This window comes from Podarcis muralis, chromosome 15 (genome assembly GCF_964188315.1).
Source record: "Podarcis muralis chromosome 15, rPodMur119.hap1.1, whole genome shotgun sequence".
NCBI classification, from domain to species: domain Eukaryota; kingdom Metazoa; phylum Chordata; class Lepidosauria; order Squamata; family Lacertidae; genus Podarcis; species Podarcis muralis.
This window is the reverse complement of record NC_135669.1, coordinates 34864134-34885312: the sequence shown is the minus strand read 5'-3', so window position 1 is coordinate 34885312 and position 21179 is coordinate 34864134. Positions and strand designations below refer to the sequence as shown.

General features: G+C 44.8%; 1 protein-coding gene and 1 long non-coding RNA gene across 11 annotated transcripts in view; both read right to left on the bottom strand.

The window, feature by feature from the left end:
- AUTS2 (activator of transcription and developmental regulator AUTS2) overlaps positions 1-21179 on the bottom strand; it is a 680474-nt gene that overhangs the window by 448754 nt on the left and 210541 nt on the right. The gene's annotated exons all lie outside the window — the stretch shown is intronic.
- On the bottom strand, positions 13469-19762 carry LOC144325633 (uncharacterized). The gene is made up of 2 exons (XR_013390817.1): positions 18236-19762; positions 13469-16471 (listed from the first exon to the last, which is right to left on the bottom strand). It is a non-coding gene; the product is annotated as an uncharacterized LOC144325633 (long non-coding RNA).

Genomic DNA, 21179 nt, shown 5'->3' with positions numbered 1-21179 from the left:
GTGGGTATACAGCAGTGAGCTACACGGTCAACTTTGGTTCCTGCAGACAAAACTGCCCCTGGCAACACTTAGATCACTAGGGTTTGGGTTGTGTGTGTGTTTTAGGTTGTTTTAAAAAAATGTTTTATTATTGACATCCTTGGGGAGGATATAAATTGAAGAAGTGAATACAGTGGTACCTCGGGTTACATACGCTTCAGGTTACATACGCTTCAGGTTACACACTCCGCTAACCCAGAAATAGTGCTTCAGGTTAAGAACTTTGCTTCAGGATAAGAACAGAAATCGGGCTCTGGCGGCACGGTAGCAGCAGGAGACCCCATTAGCTAAAGTGGCGCTTCAGGTTAAGAACAGTTTCAGGTTAAGAACGGACCTCCGGAACAAATTAAGTACTTAACCCGAGGTACCACTGTAGATGGAATGAAGGAACAATACAGCTTGCCTTTGTAAAGCCCTGCCTCACTCTGAAGAGAACCAGGGATGGCTGGAAAGCAGGCGAGACTCTTCTGTGGGCAGAAATCCACAGCATATGGATAGAAACCGACACCCGGCAGAGCTGAAAATGAAGCGGGAGAAGCACACGGAGGGGTGGGTGGGTGGTGGTAGTGGTGGTGGAAGAAACGCTGAGTGGGAACCCTTCCAAAACTGCAGCTGTGCCGGCCCATTAAAAAGCTGAAACTCATTTTGCTGCTCGACCCCATGCTTATTACCACATAACTATTCATCAAAGAAATTTCAGTGCAATTAATTAAATTATTCCCATGCTTGTGCCGCGGAATCATTATCCCTGTATCAGCTTTCACTCACCCACTCTACAGCCTGGGCTCCTATGCCAAGAGGCATCTCTGGGGCTGTCCAGCCGCCATAAAGCCATATTTGTTGCCACTCACACCACCTCTCATCTCTCTCTCTCTCTCCACTTATTTTCCATGTGGATTTTGCTGCCGGCATGTTGGCAGGGATTCCAGGCAAGAGGGATACAATGAAATCTACCAGCAGACACTTAACATCGGGGTCAAGCGTCGACGCAGCTCACGTGAAGCCGTAATGCAATAAACAAATGCTTACAGGGGGGTGATTTTTTTTTTTTTAATCAACTGGCAGGGGATACTCCAGCACCAAGGACTTGGATTAAGTTGGGAAAGCCTCGTGTTTGTGGCTGAATTGTACTTAGCAAGAGAAAACTGAACTATGAGATAGAACGCCTTTTCATCACCCACAAAGTGCTGCAAGGAATTACATGGGAACATAGGAAGCTGCCTTAGACTGAGTCATCCAGCTAAGTCTTATATACACTGTCTGGCAGTGGCCTCCCAGGGTTTCAGGACTCTTCCAGTCCTACCTGGAGATACCAGGAAATTGAACCTGGAACCTGCAAGCAAAGGAGAACATTTCCGAGAACAATTCAAAGTGTTGGTGCTGACCTTTAAAGCCCTAAATGGCCTCGGCCCAGTGTACCTGAAGGAGCGTCTCCACCCCCATCATTCAGCCTGGACACTGAGGTCCAGCTCCAAGGGCCTTCTGGCAGTTCCCTCACTGCAAGAAGTGAGGTTACAGGGAACCAGGCAGAGGACCTTCTTAGTGGTGGCGCCCGCCCTGTGGAATGCCCTCCCACCAGATGTCAAAAGATAAACAACTATCTGACTTTTAGAAAACTTTGGAAGGCAGCCCTGTTTAGGGAAGTTTTTAATGTTTGATGTTTTATCGTGTTTTTAAGATTCTGTTGGGAGCCGCCCAGAGTGGCTAGGGAGGCCCAGTCAGATGGGCAGGGTATAAATAATAAATTATTATTATTACTACTACAGAAGGCACCCCCATTGTTCTGCCCAGACACTGAGGTCCAGCTCTGAGGGCTTTTTGGCGGTTCCCTCACTGGGAGAAGTAAGGTTGCAGAGAACCAGGCAGAGGGCCTTCTTGGTAGTGGTGCCCGCCCTGTGGAACACCCTCCCATCAGATGTCAAAGATAAAGAACTACACATCTTTTAGAAGGCACTGGAAGACAGTCCTGTAAAAGGAAGCTTTTAATGTTTGATGATATACAGTCATACCTCGGAATTCGAATGCCTTGTGACTCGGACGTTTTGGCCCCGAGCGCCGCAAATCCGGAAGTGAGTGTTCCGGTTTGTGAACGTTCTTTGGAACCCGAATGCCCAATGCGACTTTCGCAGCTTTGGATTGGGACTGCACTATTCCAGGATGTAGGTGGGGATTATATTTTTCAATGCTTTTACACAAGAGAGAGAAAGAGAAAGAGAGAGACCTACGCATGGAAATGTAAGCAAAACCAAACCCTGTCCTTGGTGCTTCTAGCTTCCCATATTATGTGAAGTTTGAAAGATCTTTACTGGAAGAACTGCATCATATCCCTCATCTGAGCATTTGAATCGGCTATTAGTCTAAGGTAGATCAGATCCATCCTTAGAGATGCTTACTGCTTTCTACATCTTACTCATCTCCCGTCATTCAGGCTCATCTTTTACACACTCTCTAGAATTTGAATGGATTTGTCTTTTTATTTGAGGGGGGGGACCCTTCTGAAAACTGGCACCCCTATTTTATACACCAGATTATGATTCCGCTTGGAGTCTCAAAAAGCCATCTGTGTAGGCGGACACCCGACACCCACTATTTTGGCTAGTTTCTTCTTTATGTCTTTCTTTTTCTCTCCCTCAACAGCTCAGCTCCCAAAATGAAGGCCAGATTTTCCAAAGTGTTCAGCACTTGGCCTGCTTTGATTGCAACATTTAACAGCCAGATTTCCAGAAGAGTGGGGGGGGGGGGAGGGCTGGATCAAAGCTGTTCTTTTTAGAACATATTGTACACATGTGGATTCATTTGTCATGCTAAAGCAGACCACCATGTTTTAATTTCCCCCACTCTCTCTACAAATACAGACAGAACCCACAGCTCTCGTTCTGATGATGTAGAGCATTATGCTCCTCGTTTTCTTTTGTTTTTTCTTCTCTTTTTTTTTTTAAATGGATCTCTCTCTACCATCAGCTCAGCAGGAGGAATCTTCCCATCGCTTTTGTTATGGCTTGTACCAACACTCTCCTCTGTGGTGAGCGGACTCATTTTGCACCCCTGTTCTTCCAAGAGTTCACTCTGCCCTCCTGAATCTTGGCTCCTAGTAACGATGGAGAGAGAAATTTGGTTTTGTCTGCAGTTTCGTGAGAAACCACCTCATTCACGCTTCCTGAACCCAAACACATTTATCCTTGGGAAATTGCACTTCTCCGCAATTTGCAATGGAGCTGTCCAAGCAATCTTTACAAAAATACATACCGGGGGGGGGAGGGTAAATGCTTTCAAAAACACACTTGCATTAGTCAAAACTGCATACAAATACACATGCGTATTAGGACAAATCTGCACTAAAATGCTGGTGAATTTCCAAGAGGATTTTTAATTGCTGTGGAAACACGAAGAACCAAATGTAAGATTGGGAAAACCAGAAAGTGAAATCGACAGATTTGTCCATTTCTAGGTCCTAGAAGGTCAGGAACTGACTTCTGCCAGGTCTGACCACTGGACCATCTAGATCGGAATGGTCTTAACTGAGGAATGACTTTGGTCATGCCTGCAAGGACTTTAGGACTGATGAGAGCCACAGATTCCGCATCTCTGTTCAGCGATGCTGATTGGCAGTGGCTACCCAGGATTTCGAAAGAGACGCGGGTGGCGCTGTGGGTTAAACCACTGAGCCTAGGGCTTGCCGATCAGAAGGGTCAGCGGTTTGAATCCCCGCGACGGGGTGAGCTCCCATTGCTCTGTCCCTGCTCCTGCCAACCTAGCAGTTCGAAAGCACGTCAAAGTGCAAGTAGATAAATAGGTACCGCTCTGGTGGGAAGGTAAACGGCGTTTCTGTGTGCTGCTCTGGTTCGCCAGGAGCGGCTTAGTCATGCTGGCCACATGACCCGGAAGCTGTACGCCGGCTCCCTCGGCCAATAAAGCGAGATGAGTGCCGCAACCCCAGAGTCGGCCACGACTGGAACTGATGGTCAGGGGTCCCTTTACCTTTGCCTTTACCCAGGATTTCAAGCAGGAGATGACAGGGATTGGACCAGATCCCATATGCATGCAAAGCAGGTTATCTATCACTGTCTGATAGCCCCTCTCAGTATTTTACTATGAAAATTTCTAATTTTTATCCCAGAATTAAAGAATGTGTCATTTTCAGTTCCTGAATTGGCCTCTTCTCCTCCCCTCCCCATTACAGCAGTGACAAAAGCATGTAGAAAATAATTGATGATGTGACTATATTTATGATGGCAGTTAGATGCTGTTGTTACTGATATTAACTTTTGCATCTTTATTTTTATGTGGAAATTGTTCAATTTGGTTATGTAGTTTTTAACGTGTTTTATTTATTTTTATGACTACTTTGCTATGTTTGTATTGATGACTTATTGTATTTTATTATTTGTTGGAAGCCGCCCAGAGTGGCTGCGGAAACCTAGCTAGATAGGCGGGGTATGTATGTATGTATGAATAAATAAAATAATAATTCAGTTCATGCTGGGTTTCCCCAGTGCACACACACCCTTAGAGCAGTAAAGCACCATACTAAATCACAGCAAGGCTGATTCTTTGCAGGTTTTTATCAGCACACGTGGGCCCACTGGCAGCCACTAGAGTGGCTGTGACCCAGAGGCCACTGGCTGGCTTCCACCCTTCCTCTCTTAACCTCAGCCAGCCTCCAGGGTGTCAGTATATTTTGGGATGGGTTCAAGCACAAACTGGAGATTCAGGTTTGCACATTTAAACTGTATTAATGTGTTTTGTTTTGTTTTTAATAGTTTTTTGGTGCTGGTGGATTTATCATGCTACTCTTTTTGTAAGCTGCTTTGAAGTTTCATTGCAATCGAGTGGAATATAAATCTTGTGAGATAAGTATAAATAAACAAATTATGGCTTGTGTCCAATGTTAAGTTTACTCAGAGGAGACCCGTGGGATTTAATGAGCAGGGTCGTCTTAGGTCCACTTATTTTACCTTATGCCCTTTATGTTTTATATCAGAGTCAGCCAGTGTGATGCTGCCCAGAAGTTTTTGACTACAGCTCCCATTGTCCCTCACCATAATGTCTGGAGCTGATGGGAATTGTATTTTAAAACATCTGGAGGGTACCACATTGGCTAGCCTTGTTTAATATGTTCTCAAATTGTTTTAAATGTTGTAAGTCACCACAGGGAGATGCTGCCATTTGAACAACTGGTAAAAACCGAATGAAAATAATGGTGTTAACTTTCATTAACACACTCCATTTCTTCAGCCATTTTGAGCTGTCTAGTGATCGGTTAACCTTCACAGGGTACAGAGGTGGGCATGGACTAATAAGTCAATTTCTATTTCCCTCAGTTTCTCATTTTTAAAATATTAATATTGGTTCACCACATTTCCACATCGGTTTGCTTCTTTGAAAAAGTTCTCATGAACATTCACCATCATTTTAATTACAGATGGGTAGCCGTGTTGGTCTGCCATAGTCAAAACAAAAAAAATTCCTTCCAGTAGCACCTTAAAGACCAACTAAGTTAGTTCTTGGTATGAGCTTTCGTGTGCATGCACACTTGTATCTGAAGAAGTGTGCATGCACACGAAAGCTCATACCAAGAACTAACTTAGCTCATACCAAGAACTAACTTAGTTGGTCTTTAAGGTCTTTAAGGTCTTTAAGGTGCTACTGGAAGGAATTTTTTTTGTTTCATCATTTTAATGTCTCTTTCTCCTTATACAGCCTTTCTCAACCTGTGGGTCCTCAGATGTTGTTGAACTACAACTCCCTTCACCCTTGGCTAGCAAGGCCAGAGCTCAGGGATGATGGGAGTTGTAGTCCAACAACATCTGGGGACCCACAGGTTGAGAACCACTGTCCTAATACAATTTCTGTACACAATTGTGCCCAATAGATACTTTTTTTTTTTTTTTTTTGCAGATCGATTTCCCCCAATAATAATCTTTTTGCAGGAAATTTTCAGTAACATATCCACTGTTGTGAGCACTTTGCTCTAATACATTAATTTTTTTTGCACACATTACGTGACTGAAGAACCTTATTGCAAAATTCAGAGAACTGCGAATTTAGGAGGCTGTCTGTCTTTTGGTTCATGCTACAGCCTCAGGGAATGTTGATTAAGTGAATTCACTTCTAAATGTGAACTGAATCAAATTTCACCCCTGTTCCAAATGAAGGAGCTACCAGGTAAGAATCTGGATGCTCAGCCTTACAGCCTCGGAGACATTCTCATTTCCTGAAACCTCTCTTGCATCAGTGCCAATTGTAACACACTCAGTTAACAAATTACCTTGCCAAGTGACTTTCCCAGACATTGCTGGTGTCAACAAAATTAATGTGACATTTACAGCTATTTTGAGAGTAAAGACGAGACCGCTTACATTATACCATGGAACACAACACAAGACAGAATTATTTAGTTGACAAAATCTAATTAGGTGTAAATTATTGCCAGTTATGTGAATTATACAAGCTTTCACAGACATACTCAAACTCAAACTCAGAGCTCTCCGTGCTGAAATAATGTGTTGTTTGACTATTGGGTCCCCCCCCCCCCCGGCTAAGATTCATAAAGACATAACAGTTAACAGACCCATGGTAATGAAATAATTTAGACAGCCAGAATGGTGTAGTGGTTAAAAGACTCAGACGAGGACCTGGGAGACCTGGGTTCAAATCCCCACTTGGCCATAAAGCTCACTGGGACCAGCCACTGCCAGGACCAGTCACTGTCTCTCAGTCTAACTACTTCACAAGGTTGCTGAGGGGATTAAGTGAGGGGATGAACCATATACACCAAGCTGAGTGCCTTGAGGGGAAAACTCTTCCATGGTGTGGACGACCCCTCCTCAGCTTCATCTAAAGATCTGGGCTCCTTGCCCCCAGACTGAACCTAACCCAGGACTTGGTGCAATGGTGGGGCCTCCCGGTCATCCTCTGATGAGGAATTCCTCACACCAAGACATGACATCTGTGTACAATCTGGTTGCCACTCACCAGCTGAAGTCACCTCCAAACCAATATCACAGATCATTCATGAGCTGCATTCCAAACCACTTAATTCAAGACTTATCCGTTCAATGAATTCTCACTTGATGTGGGAACACGTCCTAAACGTGCTTGCCAAATTCACCTCCCTGCCGCCGCTAACCAGAGCAAAGTTTATCTCTCGACAAACGGTTCAGCAGCCCATTTGTAAGTGTAGCCATTTATTTCCAGTGCTGTAATTCCTTGTTAAAAACCAAGCATCCTATTTAAAAAGCATTCAAAGGACCCTTTTCGATCAATTAAACCACTGTACTTTGACAAGCATTGAAAAAGGAGCATCAAGAGAAAAGCGCCAACATTGGCAAGATCGAATAAGCAAGCAGAAAGATTGGCCGGGGCCACGGAGGGAGAGAAGATTGTCTATATGGATTATTATTTTTAATAGTTTTGCTTTGCAACACAGATCATAACAAGGCATATTCAAGCAAAATAGCTCCAGATGACAGCATGTGGATAGCACCAACAAATGGAACCAGTACAATAAAACAGAAAAACTGTGGTCATCAATACTCCCCCCCCCCAATCACTATATACTGGTGACATCCCCACTTTTTAAAAATTCCTGTTCCTGGTAAATCCCTATCCTAATTTGGGCATGCTGGGTGTGCTTAATGTTTAGGGTGCAATCCAAACCCAAGTTCTGCCAGGATGAGTGAAAGTCTGGACTAGGTGATTCTCCAGCTGAGCTGGCTAGGGCAACCCTGGCTGAAGTTCCTCATCCCAGCTTAGCCAGAGATATGATGGTGTATGTCCTCTATCCTGGCTCAGCTAGCATTCAGCCAGCTCAGTAAGTGCTGGTACTGAACCACAGCCAGGGTAGCTCCTGAAAAAAAGGGGCATTCTGGGGGCAGGGGCGAACGAAGACTAACTGACACCCGGGGCGGGGGAACCGTTGGCTGAGCATGTGTTGCACCGCTACGTACGATGCATGTGTGGCGTTGCTACGTACAGCTCATACGTGCAACACCACACATGCATTGTACATAGTGGTTTGCCACCGGTGCCACTTGAATGCCATATGGATGGTGGCGGAATCCTCTGCTCGTAGCTGCAGCCGTGAATGGAGGATCTTCCACATGCGGCTGCACTGGTGCAGTGGCTGCTTGTGCCGCCGTGCCCGGGGAAAGCAGGACGAGCACCCTGCGGGGTGCCTTCTTGTCACCCCTCCAGACATGACACCTGGGGTGAACCGCCCTCCACCTCCCTTGTGACGCCACTCTCTGGGGGCATGGCAATGCAGGTGCAGACCTACCCATATGCTAAACTCTGTTCCTAGCTTGGTCATGTGACCAACAGCACAGCTGAAGTTACACTGGTCAGAGAAAGCCCTCTGCCTGGTTCTGTGCAACCTCACTTCTCACAGCGAGGGAACCACCAGAAGGCCCTCGGCGCTGGACCTCAGTGTCTGGACTGAACAATGGGGGTGGAGATGCTCCTTCAGGTATACAGGGCCGAGGCCGTTTAGGGCTTGAAAGGTCATCACCAACACTTTGAATTGTTCTCGGAAGCATACTCGTAAGTTACAAGGAAGGAGATTCCAACTAAACGTCTTTCATGAACAAAGAAAGCTTTCAAGAAATTAGAGGACATGTTTCAGAACAGCAAGAGTCTGAATTATGGATAGATATGCAGGTGCAGAGTACACACATTTTATTTCTTTATTATTAAGCTTATATCCCACCCATCTTCGCAACGAAACCCAGGGCGACAAAAACATAAATTAAGGAAACATTAAACAATCTAAAAACAAATCCAGTACAAACGCAGACTGGGGAAGATCTCCACTTAAAAGGCTTGATGGAAGATGAAGATATTTGGTAAGCATCAAAAAGACAGTAGAGACAGCAGTGCCTGTCCAATATGGAGCAGGGGGGATTTCCCAAGGATCAATGCTATGATACTAAAAGCCTGATTCCTATATTGATAAGGAACCTCATGATCAGATGGTTTCTGGAGGAGGCCCTCACCTGCAGATGCAGTGACTAGCTGGGTATATAAGGGGTGAGGCAATCTTTCAAGCATCCTGACTCCAAGCTCTATAGGGCTTTATGCACCCAAACCAGTGCCTTGAACTTAGCCTGGTGTATATAACACACAACATAATCTGTAACAGTGGTGGCAACGGCTGCCTTAGGGAATGATCCTGGGTATGGGTAAAAACCACCCTTGCAAAAAATCACCCTATTTTCATCTCTGAAATGTTGGGGAGGATGCAGCGGGATTGACTAGATTATGCTTGGAGACTCTTCCAAGCGGGGGGGGGGGAGGTCAACTTAAAAAAATATTGTGGGGACCCAGGTAAGCCCCGCCCCACACAATCGATCACATGACATGGTGCACACACACCATTTGAATGGCAATGCCCATCAACTTGGAGTGGGGCTGGCCCCCTCAAATATTTTATTGGTGGGGCGAAGACCCCTCAGCCCTAGGAGTTGGCTCCTATGCTTCAGATGTTGCAGAACACTCATCGGTCTCAGCCAGCACGGCCGATAGTCAGGGCTGATGGGAGTTGTAGTGCAGCAACATCTGAAATGCAATATGGTAGACCTCCTTGTTCTAGAGACATCCTTAGCTTGGCCTTCCCAGTCTTCAAAGAGTAAAGTGGGCCTTGGGAAGAGATGGTCTTAATTTAACACCAGTTAGATCCCAAACAATAATGTACTTCAGATGGCATCCAATGAATGGATATTACGGCCCCTAGGAGTTGGCTCCTATGCTTCCAACTCTACAATTCTATGAAATGGAGGTCTTCTGAAACTGAATTTGGAGTTGGGGGGGAGGAGAGAGAGAGAGAATGGAAAGCTCCCCCCCCCCCCCCGCCACATCTTCTGCAGCCTGCCAGTGCTCACCCCCAATTCTGCAGGCATCGGAGGCTGCCAAGTAATGGGTATGGTCGGAGCCGTCCCTTGAGCTCCTGCCAACGTTACTAACCTGGCTATTATCAGAGGCTTGACAAGCTGTGTCAAAGCAATCTGCTGAATGCCTTTGAGTGACAAGCGATCAATACCCTCCACTCTCGTGGGTCATCACAGGTGGCAGAGGCCTAAGTAATAAAACAGCCTTGGCTGCCTCCACTAACTTAAATGCTTCCCTGGCTGCAATATTTCTTTTCCTTTCCCTTCTCTGCACCCTGCACTGCGCCCGCTCCACTGCTGCCTAAATGCCTCCAGCTAAATTTCTCGCAGATCGAAACTTGTGATGGGGAGACATGGTTCTGAGGAGTCGCAGTGTGCCGCCATTGAGGCTGGCTGGTGAAAACAGTGATGTGCATCAGAAGACGGGAAGGGGGGGAAGAGTTCGTAAAAAAAGCAAGCAAAAGGCAAGAGGCAAAGTTGTAATCTGCCAGCGCTGAGAATGGGAGCAGCGTAGTGCCACAAAGGAAAGCACATGGACAAATGAGGAGCAGCAGAAAAACTGCCCATCGATTGGAAAATCCAGCATCCTGGGTTTTATACCTTTTCCAAGAACAGACCTCCAAGTGTCCCTATTTTCCACAGACAGTCCCAGATTTACAGAAGCTGTCCCGTGTTTCTGAACTGAGCCCAGAATACCCTTAGGTCCTTAAAAATAAAGGTAAATGTACCCCTGCCCGTACGGGCCAGTCTTGCCAGACTCTAGGGTTGTGCGCCCATCTCACTCTATAGGCCGGGGGCCAGCGCTGTCCACAGACACTTCCGGGTCACGTGGCCAGTGTGACAAGCTGCATCTGGCGAGCCAGCGCAGCACACGGAACGCCGTTTACCTTCCCGCTAGTAAGCAGTCCCTATTTATCTACTTGCACCCGGGGGTGCTTTTGAACTGCTAGGTTGGCAGGCGCTGGGACCGAGCAACGGGAGCGCACCCCGCCGCGGGGATTCGAACCGCCGACCTTTCGATCGGCAAGTCCTAGGCGCTGAGGCTTTAACCCACAGCGCCACCCACGCCCCCTCCCTTAGGTCCTTAGGACGCCCCTATTTTCAGCAGAGAAATGTTGGAGGGTATGGAGTTATGTGACACTCCCGAGCCAAGGAGATAAGTAGCTATACAACATCTGAAGGCAGCCATGTATAAGGAAGTTTTAAGAACAATAATATTATAATGTTTTATTATGTTTTTATATATGTTGGAAGCTGCCCAACATTACTGGGGTAGCCCTGTCAGATGGGAAGGGTAAGAATAAGAATAAGAATAAGAATAAGAATAAGAATACAGTGGATGCTTGGGTTGCGAACGTGATCCATGCAGGAAGCACGTTCACAACCGGCAGTGTCCGCAACCTGCAGTGCCATGTCTGCGCACATGCGGGTTGCGATTTGGTGCTTCTGCGCATGCGCAAGCAGAGAAACCTGGAAGTAACTCATTCTGGTACTTCCGGGTTTGGTGTGGTGCGCAACCCGAAGTGTCTGTAACCTGAGGTATGACTGTAATAGGTAAAGGTAAAGGGGCCCCTGACAGTTAAGTCCAGTCGCAAACAACTCTGGGGTTGTGGCGCTCATCTCACTTTACAGGCCGAGGGAGCCAGTGTTTGTTGGCAGACAGTTATTCCGGTCATGTGGGCAGCATGACTTAAGCCGCTTCTGGTGCAACAGAACACCAACACCAGAGCAGCACACAGAAACACCGTTTGCCTTCCTGCCGGAGCGGTACCTATTTATCTACTTGCACTTTTTTCGCGGGCTTTCAAACTGCTAGATTGGCAGGAGCTAGGACCGAGCAATGGGAGCTCACCCCATCATGGGGATTCAAACCGCCAACCTTTTGATCTGCAAGCCCAAGGCTCAGTGGTTTAGACCACAGTGCCACCCACATCCCTAATAATAATAATAATGTCCTATTGCATTCATCCACTGAAAATAGGGATGTCCTAAGAAAAAGCGGTACATTCTAGGATTAAATCAAAACAGGGGCGGTTTCTGTAAACCCCAATCTCTGAAAAATAGGGACACTTGGAGGGTCTGGACTATATGTGATTTTGGCTTTAGGTGTGATCCCTGGAATGTAACCCCTGAGAAAGTTGTGGGTTTATTGCATCTTTTCATAGCCAAGGCGAGGCTCTGGTCCACATCCACACTCCAGCAGTCTTTGCTGGTCCCTGGTGGATGCAGAATGCAGGGCTACATGGTGGTTGTTGTTGTTTTCAAATCACTTCCAGCAAGGCAAAGACTTTGTAGTCCTTGCAGCCAATCTGGAAGCAATCCGACAGTTTGCATATCTGTCTCAGAAACAGCTTAGCCCCACTTTCAGGTCAGCCCTGACCTGGTAGGTAATATTAAGGGTTTCAAGCCCCCGTCTCCTTCTGCCCCCCCCCCAGCTGTCTTGGCCTAAAGCAAGATGTGCTCAGCCTAAATAGTAATCATACCCGGTCGTAATCCAAGGCTTCCCTGCACCACAGAGAATTTGCAATAAGTGGGGATATATATATATATATATATATATATATATATAGGCAAAAGAATTGCATGCAGTAGAGAAAGGCTTCCATTAGCGCTATTAAATCGTCCTTTCAGCATAATTCTTCATCTGGGACTTATTCCAAAACACAAGAGTTAATGACACTAATATAAACCATCCCAACATACCATGTATTTCGTTAGCTCTTATTCCCATGACTAAATGGCTTTTTAATGCACTTTTATTTGCTGTGGTGGGACTGGGCTTTCCTGCTTTGCTGTAGTACAAAGCTGCAGTCACTCCGATTAACCCCCTCAGAGTCAAAGCAGCCGCGATACTGTTTTAACAGAGGGACCTCCAAAACCCATGGTGAAGGCGTTGGGGGTGCTGAGGAAGACCCTATTAAATTGAGAAGGGGCAAATTAAGCGGCAAGGGCCGTGTGGTCAACCTGTAATGAACCAAAGGAATGGAACATGGCGGGGTCAAAAAAATGATGAGGTCAAGAAATGATAAAGGCATATCTGCTGAATGAGATCAAAGGTCCATCTAACATAAGACTATAAGGACATAGGAATAGCTGGATCAAACTGATGGGCTCTCTAGTCCAGTATCCTGTTCTCACAGTGGCCAACCAGATGCCCATGTATCTCAGTAGGAGAGCTGAAAATAATGTCAATATTATTTCACATCTGGCAACTAATGAACCCCTTGGGTTTCAGATAGTGTAGCACCCTGCTTGTGGTTAACGCTTAGCTGGAATGAAATATTCAACGCAGCAACAGAGAAATTAAAATAATAATTTATTTGTCAGACAAATAAATGTGAGGCACAGTGGTATATGATTACCAAGCTCTGGCCTCGCCTCCTGCCATTATGGCCAGCACTTATATTTCCTTAATCCAGCCCCCTTTGCTTCTCCTCTGGCTGCATCTGTCCAACCAGCCTGGTTGGAATTCCTATTGGCTGATTGGTATGACCAATCACAAAAATACACTCATTTCCTATTGCCTTTTATGGGAGACAAAGAGCTATATTTCCTTCCATTTATAATTGACAAACAAGTATTAATATATCTTTACATGTGTCTCAACAAGGAATCTTAATTACCAGCTCACCTCTTTGCCCTCCTTGCCCTATTGCCTTCTAAAACAAATGGTTAATCTTAAATTTTTATCTTGAACAGATGTCAGAGACCTTGGGTTCATATTCTCATGCATCATCAATGAAATATCTCCTTTTGGAGGTCTTTAAACAAATGTCTGACAACCATATATATCAGAACTGCTCGGATGGCGTCTCATTTCTGGCAGGGAGCTAGGCTCATCTGCCCCCCTGGTCTCCTACAGCAATATGACTCTATGAAATAAGAATTTAACATTTCTTTCTTTCTAGATCCTTTGCATAATTACATTTAAACCAATATATTTCATACATTATCATAGGTAACCTTTTAAAAGAATAAAGCTTCTCAAAGTAAAAAGGAAGGAACTCAGTAAAAAACAGCTTTTAAAAGGAACCTCTTCAGTTCACCCCCCCCTTTCACCCTCCTTTCCAGCCTCAAAATAAAATAGGAAGAAGCTTCTTCTTCCCCAGCCAAGCCAGTTGCCTTTCCCAACATTTATTGCTCTTTTTAACTCTCTCAGTTTAAGAAAGAAACAGTTTTAAAAGACTTCCCAAAAATGCTTTAAAAAGACTTCCCAAAAAGCCTCTCTTTCTGCCAGCTAGATGCTTCTCCATTTGGTCTTGGCCTTTTAACCTTAGAAAGAAGATCTGGCTCAAGTTTAAGGCACATGGTTTTATTTTCCGTAACCTTGCTCTTTAACCTGTAATTCCAGCTTTTATGACTTTGAGAATTGTTTTCTGCTATAAATCAAAGGGGGGCCCCTTGTCTTAGGAGAATGGCCAAGGTTTTCTCTATAAACAGTTGGCCTTCTTGCCTGGCATGAAACATTTGAAAATCTAAGCCCATTTAATTTAGGAACCTGATCAAATATAAGCCAATATATGCCTTGATTAAAAATGCAGTCTATATTCAGATGCCACATTCCCCCCTTTCAAGCTCAAGGACCTGGCTACAAAGCGTCCTTGATAGCTTGATCTTCCTAAGTTAAAGCTCTGTATAGGGCCATGATATGAGGTAGAGTTTCATTCGAAATCATCTTGCTAATTGTACGTCTAAAACATGAGATGATACATGGCATCATACATAAAACCATTATTACTACCGTCAAGAAAAACAAGCAAGACAATAGTATCCCTTTGAGTCCTGTGACATTAAGTAACCAATTGGTGAGCCATCCCATATCCCATCCTTCCCATGTTTATACTGGGACATGTGCTATATTCTCCATCTTTGTAGCCAACACACGGATTGCCTCACCATTATCAGAAATGTTAAAGCAACAGGCATTCCCTGTCAAGTTCAAGACTCCACATAGGCCTCCCTGCTTGGCAAGTCATCCAACTGTCGTGCAATAAATCTCAAACTCTGGGCCGTTGCATTGGTTACAAGTTCCACTACTGCTTGTAATTGAATTATTCTGTTTAGATTATAAATAGGATCCCATGCCCCTTGTATGAGCTCACCAGGATTCCAGGAGGCAGGATCATAATAGGCTATAATGCGCTCTGGTGGCCAATCATTAGTACCGCTCCAACTTTGGGTACTTCCTCCTGCTATACGAGAAATATCAGCATTCCTTCGTGTTCGCTTAGCTGAACTAGTGGGCAAATCCACATTGGTGGTAATACCCATCCCAGGAAACAAGTCCCACTCCATTTGGAAGGGAGTTTCTTGTATGCCCATTCTCCACATATCCACCACAACCATCGGGTCTGAGGTTTTTTTTTTTGGTATGTGGAGTGTATAAGGCGAAATATCAAAAGGGGTATAGAGTTCACAGTGCAGTATGTTAGATTGCCTTTCTCTGTCACAGTTATGTTCCATACCACTTTCCATGCATGAATAAAAGGAGGTGCACAGGGCAAGGTATTCCGAGTTCGATAGGTAGTACCGTGTGCCCAGGTATGACTATTCTTAATATAATCCCAAGTATAGTGACAATGAGAAGAGCCTATCATGGTAGAATCAGCTGCATCTGATGATTTATGTACACAGAATTCCCCTTGTACAGGTATAGTTGAGTTCCATCCGGGGAAATTCTGTACTTCTGTTTGGTGTGGCATTTCGCTTACCATACCAATGGCATTTAATGGTATCAGTAATAAGGGCATACCTCCCTCTGAATCATCTGGCCCAAGAGAGCAAACAAGGCAATTGGTCCTATTTGCCACATTGCCTACCATTTCAGCTAAACCTACCCACATATTGTGGTCATAGCTGAATCCATATTTAGCAAATCTGGTCAGATTCAAGGACCCTTCCCCTTACCAAGGGATCAGGATTAATAATAAAATCATGTTGATGTCTAGCATATGCATTCCTTCCACAAAAGATTACCTTATTGTGATAGCATAAAACTATTAGTCCCAATATAATTCCCCCAGTGACAGAAATGGGGAACCACCAAGACCAAAACATATATCCCAAGGATCCCCAATGTGTAATATCTCTGATAATTGTTCCACAAGGGGGCAGTCAATCAATTGTATAAGAGAATCTTCCCTTTCACAATCGCTGGTTCAGATGCTCCTCAAGCTTCAGGCGTGCGCAGGTCAGCCAGCTTCCAAGTTGTGGCTGCAGCAGGCCGGTCGTCTAATGTTGCCCGTGACCTAGCCCGTTCCCCGTAGGGCTAGGTACAGGGGTTTTTGGAGAGAGTCAGTTTTAAAGGATTAGAGGGGTCACCTTTGCACGTCCAACTGCCTTCAGACTTCTTCAAACGAGAGTGATGAATCCAGGGGGTCACCTCAGCTACCTTCACCGCTGTTGGAGTAGAAAGCAAGACGGTGTAAGGTCTACGCCACTTAGGTGCAAGTGGATCACGTTTTCCACTCTTTCACCCATATGCTATGCCAGCCTGGAGCTGATGAATCGGCTTGGCAATGCTGCACGGCGTGTGCTTGAGGGCCCACCTGTTAAGAAAAAAACAACAACAAACAAACAAACACGGGAGAGAGACAAAAACACGGGAGAGAGATTGCACTTATCCCTGTGTCACATGGTCTCCTATTTGTTTGAGGTCAGTTGGAATATCCTGAACAAAGGAGGGCGGCCTCCCATACAGGAGCTCAAAAGGTGACAACTTAAGTCTTTTTGTGGGTGCGCACCGAACACGAAACAGTGTTATGGGTAACACATCTACCCTCCTGAGACTTTAGACATATTAGTGGGCTTCTGGCATGCCCTGCAAATACCTTGCACAAGCGTCTGGCGGTAGGTGGTAAGTCTGGCCAGGTGAATCGCATTGTTTGGATCCCAATTAGGATCTTCCAAGGGATAGTTGTCCTGGAGATGACGGTCAATATTATAAATATTTCCCACTCTGGCCTGCTCACGCAAATATATCTGTACCTTTTTAATTACGTCTCTCCTTTCCTCAGTGGTGAAGAGAGTATTCAGGAGCTGGCGACAATCTGTCCAAGTAGGACTATGAGTATTTTACTATTGAAGTCACCAAGTCCATCATAGCCTGAGGTTTTTCTGCGAAAGATGGGGCGTTTTCCAATTCATCAGACTGTAGTTGTGAATGGAATACATTGCAGGGTCGAAGTTCGAGGTGGCCGTGGTCCAGGTTGCCCATTAACCAGCACAGGCTCCTCAAGTGCATCAAATACTCTTCTAAGAGGGGCTACTACGTGACCTTTTTCTTCACTTTGCTCTAGGGGCCTCAAATCATAGGGGATGGTATCTGTCCCAAGGCGTTCTTTTGGCAGCTCTATACGCCTAGCTGTATTGCTTGCTGACCGATTAAGGTCTCCCTGTAACTTCTGTAATAATAGATGTACAGGGGTTTAGGGTAGGCAATCAGTTGTTCCACTAAAGGAGACTGTAGATGGAGTTCTACTGGGACTCACAGGTGGAATAACCACTTCTGCTTGGGCTTCATTATAGGACTCCAATGCCTCCTGAAGATATTTATCATAATCTATCAAGGAATCAAGTTCTATGACTCCACCCCCATTATTCATTCCACTTTCTTGCCTTGGGGTTACAACTGGTGGAGGGTTTGAATTTGTTTGGCAAGATTCCTTTCCTAGCTTTGGCTTTTACAGCCAATAATTTGCATCGTTGGACTTTGCATTCCCTTATCCATGGAGGATTTTTATTTAATGTGCTCAGCCAGGAATCTATATATGAAAATTGTTCTGGGCACCCTCCAGTTTCTTTGGTGATGTTAGACCAAAGTTTGCTTACTAAATTTATATCAAAGGTTCCTTGAAATGGCCATTCAGTATTTTGTTTTGGCCATTCTAGTTCACATAACGTTCTCAAGCGCCCTGGCGTCATTTTGACTCCATATGCCCCTGAGAAGGCTTTCTTAAAATTATTTAACATACATTCAAGAGGTGTATTTCCCCCTTTGAACCCCCAATTCCCATTGTATGGCCCTGTGAAGTATCCACTCAGTCACTCACACACACACCTTACTGGGAAACGAAGTAGCACTCACTCCACACTTAGGTCAGCTACACATTGTACTTTCTCACACATGCAATGCGCAAGATACTTCAACCACACTCTACCTCCCAATCTTCCCTTTTCCCTACACCAGATCACCATCTGATGTACCCAGCCACCTAGCGTACTCAGTTCCCCTTTACTGAGACGCAGAAGTTTGATCAGGACTTCTCTTCCTCCCAATTAATTGGAGGGCCAAAACCCTTTAGTGCACTTACCCTTAGCTGGTTCCGTTTCCCCCCGGTCCGTCGCCGTCGGTGGGCAGGGTATCAGACAGACGAGACTGCTGCGTTCCCCTGGAAAAAAATTTTCCATTGCGCGCTGAGTAGGCAGTGAGTGATCCTCTGTCTTGTACCCTGCTCAGTAGGCGAAGGGGCTGCGTTCCAGCAGACCACTTATCCGAGTCGCAGGCACCATAAAATGTAGCACCCTGCTTGTGGTTAACGCTTAGCTGGAATGAAATATTCAACGCAGCAACAGAGAAATTAAAATAATAATTTATTTGTCAGACAAATAAATGTGAGGCACAGTGGTATATGATTACCAAGCTCTGGCCTCGCCTCCTGCCATTATGGCCAGCACTTATATTTCCTTAATCCAGCCCCCTTTGCTTCTCCTCTGGCTGCATCTGTCCAACCAGCCTGGTTGGAATTCCTATTGGCTGATTGGTATGACCAATCACAAAAATACACTCATTTCCTACTGCCTTTTATGGGAGACAAAGAGCTATATTTCCTTCCATTTATAATTGACAAACAAGTATTAATATATCTTTACATGTGTCTCAACAAGGAATCTTAATTACCAGCTCACCTCTTTGCCCTCCTTGCCCTATTGCCTTCTAAAACAAATGGTTAATCTTAAATTTTTATCTTGAACAGATGTCAGAGACCTTGGGTTCATATTCTCATGCATCATCAATGAAATATCTCCTTTTGGAGGTCTTTAAACAAATGTCTGACAACCATATATATCAGAACTGCTCGGATGGCGTCTCATTTCTGGCAGGGAGCTAGGCTCATCTGCCCCCCTGGTCTCCTACAGCAATATGACTCTATGAAATAAGAATTTAACATTTCTTTCTTTCTAGATCCTTTGCATAATTACATTTAAACCAATATATTTCATACATTATCATAGGTAACCTTTTAAAAGAATAAAGCTTCTCAAAGTAAAAAGGAAGGAACTCAGTAAAAAACAGCTTTTAAAAGGAACCTCTTCAGTTCACCCCCCCCTTTCACCCTCCTTTCCAGCCTCAAAATAAAATAGGAAGAAGCTTCTTCTTCCCCAGCCAAGCCAGTTGCCTTTCCCAACATTTATTGCTCTTTTTAACTCTCTCAGTTTAAGAAAGAAACAGTTTTAAAAGACTTCCCAAAAATGCTTTAAAAAGACTTCCCAAAAAGCCTCTCTTTCTGCCAGCTAGATGCTTCTCCATTTGGTCTTGGCCTTTTAACCTTAGAAAGAAGATCTGGCTCAAGTTTAAGGCACATGGTTTTATTTTCCGTAACCTTGCTCTTTAACCTGTAATTCCAGCTTTTATGACTTTGAGAATTGTTTTCTGCTATAAATCAAAGGGGGGCCCCTTGTCTTAGGAGAATGGCCAAGGTTTTCTCTATAAACAGTTGGCCTTCTTGCCTGGCATGAAACATTTGAAAATCTAAGCCCATTTAATTTAGGAACCTGATCAAATATAAGCCAATATATGCCTTGATTAAAAATGCAGTCTATATTCAGATGCCACAATAGTACATGGGTAGACGAATCCCAAAAGCCCAGGAGACAAATGTTCATGGCCCTCTACAGCTAGGGCAGCTCATTTCCCAGAAGCAATGTATTTAGAGTTAACTCTGGAAGTGAGTACTCAATTCTGAGCAAACTAAGCCTCCTAGTGCAAAAATATACATCAGCTCCAGCCAGCATGGCCATTGGCCAAGGTTGATGGGAGTTGGAGTCCAATGACATAGGACCTGCTCTATTCCTGTGAATAGAATTCGTTTTAACTGTTTTCAATTCTGAATTTAAATTGTTGTAACCAGCCCTGTGATCCACTGGTGAAGGACAGTTATTAATTATCATCATGGCACCACATTAGCCACCCCTGGCTTAACAAGTCTCAGCAATAATTACAATAACATCTTCTTAAGCCTTTTTTTTTTTTAACCCAAGGACCTCATTCCTTTATGTGTAATATTTTGGGGGGAGGGCACATTCCAGTACTAAGCCATCATGGTGCCTTCAGACCTTCCAAGTGTCCCTATTTTCCAGCGTCAGTCCCAGATATACAGAAGCCATCCTGGTTTCTGATTTCATGCCATAATGGGAGAAATGTTGGAAGATATGGAGTTTTGTGATCCCCTGAGCCAAGGAGATAAGTAACTATGCAACCTTTAGAAGACATCTGAAGGCAGCCCTGTATAGGGAAGTTTTTTAAAAAAATGTTTAATTATATTTTTTGTATATGTTTGAAAGCCACCCAGTGTGGCTGGGGCAACCCAAACAGATGGCTGGGGTATAAATAATAAAATCATTGTTGTTATTATTATGAAATAGGACGTCCCTATTTTAAACAGAGAAACGTTGGAGGATATGTGCCTTCCAGATATTCTGGGATATCAACTCCCAACAGCCCCAGCCAAAATGGCACCTGATAGTGGACAATGGGTGGAAGAGTCCAACAGCCCTTGGAGGGTCCAACAGATGTTCCTCACCCCTGGCCTAAGATGTTAAGCCACCTCCATGGGAGGAAATGTGCAATCCCCCCCGCCCCTTGTTTAAGGATTCTGTAGGCTGTTTTCAAAATGAGGAAAGGCAGACAGGAGTGGGGTGGGTGAGTGGGATGGGCATGGAGAAAAGATTTAGCTCAAAGGGGGAAAAAATCTTTTAATTTAAATGGAATAAAAGCTTTGACTCTTAACTGGCAACAGCAAAGTTCAGTGAGGATTGCCTGAGGCTAGGAGTTTGTTCTCCGGAATGGATGCCCCCTCAGGAAAGCAGGAGGAGGTGGGAGCTCAGAGGGAGGGCAGGAATCCAACCCTCTAAGCACAACAGATTTCACATAACAGCAGCGAGGAGGAAACAGGTTTTCTTTGTGAGGGATTGGCACAGAAGTGTTGCGGTAAAACTAAGCGCACAGCCAAGAAAGAGAAGCTGTAAAGGGGGGGG